Genomic DNA, 5,945 nt, shown 5'->3' on the forward strand with positions numbered 1-5,945 from the left:
CAAGGTTAGTGAGCTGTATTGAGTGTAAAACATGACTGACAGAGACATTTAGACTAAAAGCCTTCTTTTAATCATTTACAAACCTCTATTAGACAGCAAATTATTGAATTCGTTAGTACACAGATTAACCAAATTAGCCAACACACTTGAGATTACATCAGTACGGTGGCTTCTCTGAATGACAGTCTTTAAGGAGACAGCAGGCCATTTGATACTGGTTTGTAAATGTCTTAAGAGAAAGTGTTAATGGAACTGTGAGAGCTGCCTGGATTTGGTTGTGTTGTGGAGAATTTGGTGAGGAGGAGGGTTGTGATCATTCGGGGCAGGGGTGAGGGAGGGGGTTGGGGGGGGGATTAGGGCTTTAGGGACAGAGTGGTTTTGAGGGAGCAGGATACTGGGTGAAAGACAAGAGAAGGCCATGAAAGGAGGGGTGATGGGATGGGATGGCTATGAAATGGCTCCTCCGTTAGTGGATAAACACCAGTTCCTAATCCCGCAGTGCTTCCCCCGTGGATTACAGGCCAAGATCAGAGTAGGACTAATCAGGGCACAGCAGCTATTCTCTGCCCCTAATGCCAGACTAGTACAAGAAATACGCTGTGACTGATCTGAGATCAGTCATGTCTCTTCCATCCAGGGTGGTGTTCGTGTACAGGAGTATATACCCCTCACTCCCTCTTCTGACTTGCTCATCAGCACCACAGGGGCTTATTTACTCTGGGGGCAGATGGTCATTGTAAGTGGCCACTTTTATCAGTGGCAGTGTCCTCTCCCAGTCTCTAAACCTGACAGCCTGAACAGTACACACTAGATACAAAACACTTAGCAAGAAACAGCACAAAACGTAACATTTGCTTTTATATTCCGTCTTTCTGTCTTTTTTTCTTTCTTTTTTTTTGTTAAGCGTTTTTTTTTTTTTTTATTTGTGTAAATAGGATTTTTAGATAGCACTTCGTGAGCAGCTGATTCAGAATCATATTCAACTTTTCGAGGGTTTTTGTCTTGTCTTTTTTGTGTGTGTGTGTTTTTTTATATATATATATGTACTTGGCGGTAACAGTTGTGTGACTCTGGCTCTGTTTGTGATAACCATAGTTTTCTTTGTTTTTGAAGAGCCAGCCCGTTTCATTTGCCAAAAGCTGTGTCAGCAGTCATGTGAGCTTCTCGGAAGAACTTTTTGGAAACTTGCGTTTTGGCTTCTTCTGTTGACATTCCATACCACTGTAGATTTTGGGCTGTTTCTCATATTTTGTTCCGGGAATTGTTCTTCCAGAACGTACAAAACAAAAAGTATACTAGAACTTTCGGAACTAATTGTAAAATGTTGTTCACGTCCAGGAAGCATGTATGTAACGTGTATTGCTGGTTTCTTTGACTGGTGTTCTAATAGATTTTGAGTCATCTCTCAGTGTTGCTGTGCCCTGGTGAGATTTGACTAGAGGACTCAGCTCATACTAGTTGTAAACCAGCTGTAAAGTTAAAGTGGTTGGTATTTATCATGTTGTGACCTTAAGTGAAAGCTCTACCCTCATGCTCTTCTTTTCAGTACTATACAGCCGACACAAGTTTTGTTTGAATTCATTTGGAGCCTCATTTGGAGTGCTGTTTTTTTGTTTGTTTGTTTTTCTTTTTTTTTCGAGTTGAATTTTTGTTGAGTACATTTTATATTTTGAAAATGCATCTGCTATAGTTAAGGTTAAGGTATTGAAAAACAAGTCTGTTCCTCTCAGTAAAGAAAACCTAAATTGTGATTATTTGGTATAAATGTAATAAGTGAAAATGAAGGCTTATTATTATTCTTTTGTTTTGTTTTGTTTTGTTTTGTCCATCGGATTTTCTGTCATTACAAAAAAAATCACAACTTTTTGTTTATGTAACTTTAAACCAGAATTCTTCTAATAAATGGCGTTTTTCCACAGTCACTATAATATTGTTGTGTCTGTGTCTATGTTATTGTCAGGACTGGTATCACATGTACTCTGATTTTATTAACATGTTCAAGACCCACTGTAGTGCAGCAACAGAAATTTATCATTCTCCATCCTCCTTATCAGAGCAGAAGATGTTTCCTAAAAATGCCAGACATGTTAAGGAATTTTCAGACATGGGGTACAATAATGAATGTGTGTGGTATGAATGCGTGTGTGAGTGTGTTTATCTGTGTGTCTGCCCTGCGATAGACTGGCGACCTGACCAAGGTGTTTCCCTGCCTTTAGCCTAGTGAATGCTGGGATAGGCTCCAGCACCATCCGCGACCCTAATTAGGATAAGCGGCTTTGAAAATGAGTGAGTGAGTGAGATGAGGGGTACAGTGAGGGATCGCCTCATCTCTTATTTTTAGTTCATATCCGTACCTTGGCAGGGCCAAAGTGTAATTCCTACTGACAACAGCAGGTGGCACTGGAACCTCTTCTCTGAAACCTAACAGGAACGAGGAAATCTATTCTTACCATGAAAAGTTCAACTACATACAGCAATTATGCTCTTTAAAGTTTCTTGTAAATTGTAATGTGTCCTGAGTGGGTCGACTGGTTTAAAAAAAGTAAGACGTCCTGCTGGAAAGCATCACTGCTTTTCTCTGCTACTGTATCACTCACTCTGCACATGTGCTGTTAATGGATTGAACTAGCCCATGTGTCCTGTCTCAGCTCTTCCTGTCCCCTCATTCACCATTATTCAAACTTTCTAACCACACAAGGCTGGCCAGAGGAGAATGCACTCTCCCTGCTTCATAATATGTCCTTATTTATGTTGGCTGGCTCTAAAATAATATTTATGCAGCCCCACAGTGATCCAAAAATTATTTTCTTTAAGAATATAGCAGACTATGTTTAAACTGCTTTTGTGCCTCCGTCACAACCTCACTACTGTAAAGTGCCCCTGTTTGCTCATGTGTGCAATGATTTTGATGGATGTGTTTTTCTCAGTGGAGTCCAGCAGGGGTCAGACTGTGCTATGCATTTGATAAGTTAGCATCTAAGGATACGAAACCTGGTTCTCTTGCTCCCATGAAAGCACTGTGAGGAGAAGAGCAGAAAGAGGAGGCCAGGTCTATGAGCTCACTGCCAAAAATCCTAATCATTCTGTCAGATCCATCCAGCACTTCCCAAAAGAGCCTCCAAGGCACCATAGACACCGGAGGAAAGACGCAACCCCTTCACTGTAGAGGAAGAGAGTGACCTCAGGGAAAAACAGCAACAGTGCAAGGAAAGTGAAATGGAGAATGTTACCACAATGTGAGCAATGAATTGAGTGCAACGTGTGCATTCTTAGTGTTGGTGTGTGTGTGTGTGTGTGTGTGTGTGTGTGTGTGTGGGCGCGTGGCGGGGGGTGGGGGGGGGGGGGGGGGGGGGGGGGGGGTTAGTAAGAGGTAAGTTGCTGATGTGTGGTTCACTTGTAATGTGCATTTAAGTCTCTGACCCACATTTCATTACCATTCTGGGTAAATTATATAAAGATCTTCTTTTCTCTCACTGTCTATCATATTTGCTGTTTCTTTTAGCCACACTCACATCCTGTGTAGAATCAGTTTTATCTAATTTCTCCACGGGAGTGAATGAGCTGTTCAGACATGAGTCTGTGAGGTGTTATTTCTTCTGACTGCTTGATGTGATTCCAAAATCATTACATTTGGCAAACCGATGCTCCATGAGTTTCTCCGGACTTCTCTGGGGATAAAGTGTGCTGGGTAGTGGTTCAAGTATTCTCAGAGGATACCTGCCAACTCCTGAACCCCCCCCCCCCTTCCTCCCTCAATCAGGACCACTTCCTTTTTGCCACTTTGTAATGGGCATTCCCTTGGAACGGCACAATAGCAGGCCGTAGTCCACCTGAGAGGGCCTCTTTCCTCATCCGGACCCCTTTAGCCCCGGCTCAGCTTCCTGTTTCCAACTGCCCAGCGTCACCTCCGCATCCACACACACACACACACACCGATATCCTAACACACATCCTCCACCGAAAAACAAACTCTCCAACCTACTAAACCATACACACCAAACTACCTTTCAATATATATATGTGTATACGTGTGTGCGTGTTTTAAGCAATCACCTGAAGATTCCTAGTTTTTGCCAAAACCCAGAGCCCTCATAGCCTCACCAGGTTTTCAGCTTTTTAAACAAAGGATTGGTTGAGCTGAAACTAAGGACCCTGATCTCATGCATTCAGTCTTGCAAGCCAAGAAGCTCACAGGCAGATCTGTTCCGATTTGTTAGTCTACAAAACACTGCTCCAAGACTGTTTTGTTGAGATGCCAAAAGATTTTCATGTTCCTCAGAGGACAAGACTTTTTAACATGCTGTTTCCCAATGGTCTGTTCGAGCCAAGAGATAGAACAGTTGGACACCAGACCAACAGACTTCTTCTCCCCAGCTGTTTACAGTTCTTATATGGTTCTGTCTCCATGGTTTCCTATGCAATCTATCTCTGTCGTTTCAGTTGTTTCACTCGGGAGTGCAGACATGTTAATTCAGTTCTACACACACACACACACACACACACACAGTCTCCTATCTACATATATGAGATTCATCTATGTTTTGAGAGTCTTAAATGAAAGTCTGTTCTCAGAATCTTTGTAATCATTTTGTATTTCTCGCCTGCATTTTATCCACTCTGAAGATGTCTTAATAGGGTATTTCCTTTTACCATGTACTGGCAGTTTGTTCCTTTTGTTCCCTCTGTACTACCCCCCCCCCCCCCCGGTTCCCTCATCCTCATTTCTCAATCCTCTCCCTTTCTGCTTGTCTGAGCATATTACTTTGATTGACAGGTGGGGGAGGACAGTGTTAAAGAGTTGGAGGTCGGGGAGTTTACTGTACATGGGTATTTGGAAGACAATGCAAGAACTGAGAGCCTGATTAACAAACATGTTAATGAAGCTCTCTGTGTTAATGCTCACATTACTGTTCATTTGGTCTTTTATCATTACCAATACATAAGAGCATAAACTCACACACATACAACTGTAGGAGCAATGCTCTCGCTCTCGCTCTCTCTCTCTCTCTCTCTCTCTCTCTCTGCCTGTCTCTCTCTCCCTCTGTCTCCTCTCTGTCTTTTTCACAGACACACACACACACACACATACACATAAATCTGTTGGATCAGGTTTTTGCAAAAACAAGTGTAAATGCTCAGAACCGAACTCAAGCACACAACCCACTTTGTATTCAAGGATCGTGATGATTTTCTGCTACAGCTTTCTGCTGTAAAACACAATTCACCTTGAGTTCACTTCTTACGCTCCCATAAGCAAAACAAGCCTAATGTAACCCAGTCTTTCCTCATTACATTCCAAGATGGCGGCCGGCAGCCGTGTCATATCTCGTCTGTCTGTTTAGAGTCTCGTTCAATTGCTGAACTGAGAGGGTTAGAGCTGTTCACTGTGTGAGATATTCATACAGGCAGGGAACACCTCGCTTCAGCAACAAGGTTACATTTACAACAGACAACAGACAACAGACAACAGACAACAGACAACAAACACTGTCAGTTCTCCTTCTTCAAATCATCCAGTTGCTCACCTATAACCAGTGTTCAACACTCTGCTCCACACCACATACTGCCCTGGTTTGAATATTTTCTCATGAGGATGTGCTGTGTCCCACTCAGTCATGCCAGGTGAGGGAAAAACCTGTGCTGATGATTTCCAGGAGAACGGTACACGTGAAAAAGATGGGTGCTACCTGGATGGAAAGATAATGAAGAGGCGAGGAAGGTACAGGACAGAGACAGAAACTTATTTATAGAATGAAGGAGGATGAGAAGAATTCTAAGCAACAAATCAACATTTTTTTTGTCCTTTTCTTGCCATTTTTATCATTATAATTCATTAATTTATTCCATTTTCCTTTTCTTAGGTGCCCCAGGCCTTCAAAAAAAAAAGAGAGAAAGAAATAAAAAATTTTCAATGCTAATCAATGCCCAAGAGAAATGGGTTGATA

General features: G+C 42.2%; 1 protein-coding gene across 1 annotated transcript in view; it reads left to right on the forward strand.

Annotated features, from left to right (window-relative positions):
- Window positions 1–1,907, forward strand: part of cd82b (CD82 molecule b) — a 19,838-nt gene extending 17,931 nt beyond the window's left edge. Inside the window, exon 9 of the mRNA XM_030776435.1 lies at window positions 1–1,907. This exon is cut by the window's left edge and continues 683 nt beyond it. The gene's annotated coding sequence lies outside the window, so the exon portion shown is untranslated.
- Window positions 1,908–5,945: the final 4,038 nt, after the last annotated feature.

This window comes from Chanos chanos, chromosome 1 (genome assembly GCF_902362185.1).
Source record: "Chanos chanos chromosome 1, fChaCha1.1, whole genome shotgun sequence".
NCBI lineage: Eukaryota > Metazoa > Chordata > Actinopteri > Gonorynchiformes > Chanidae > Chanos > Chanos chanos.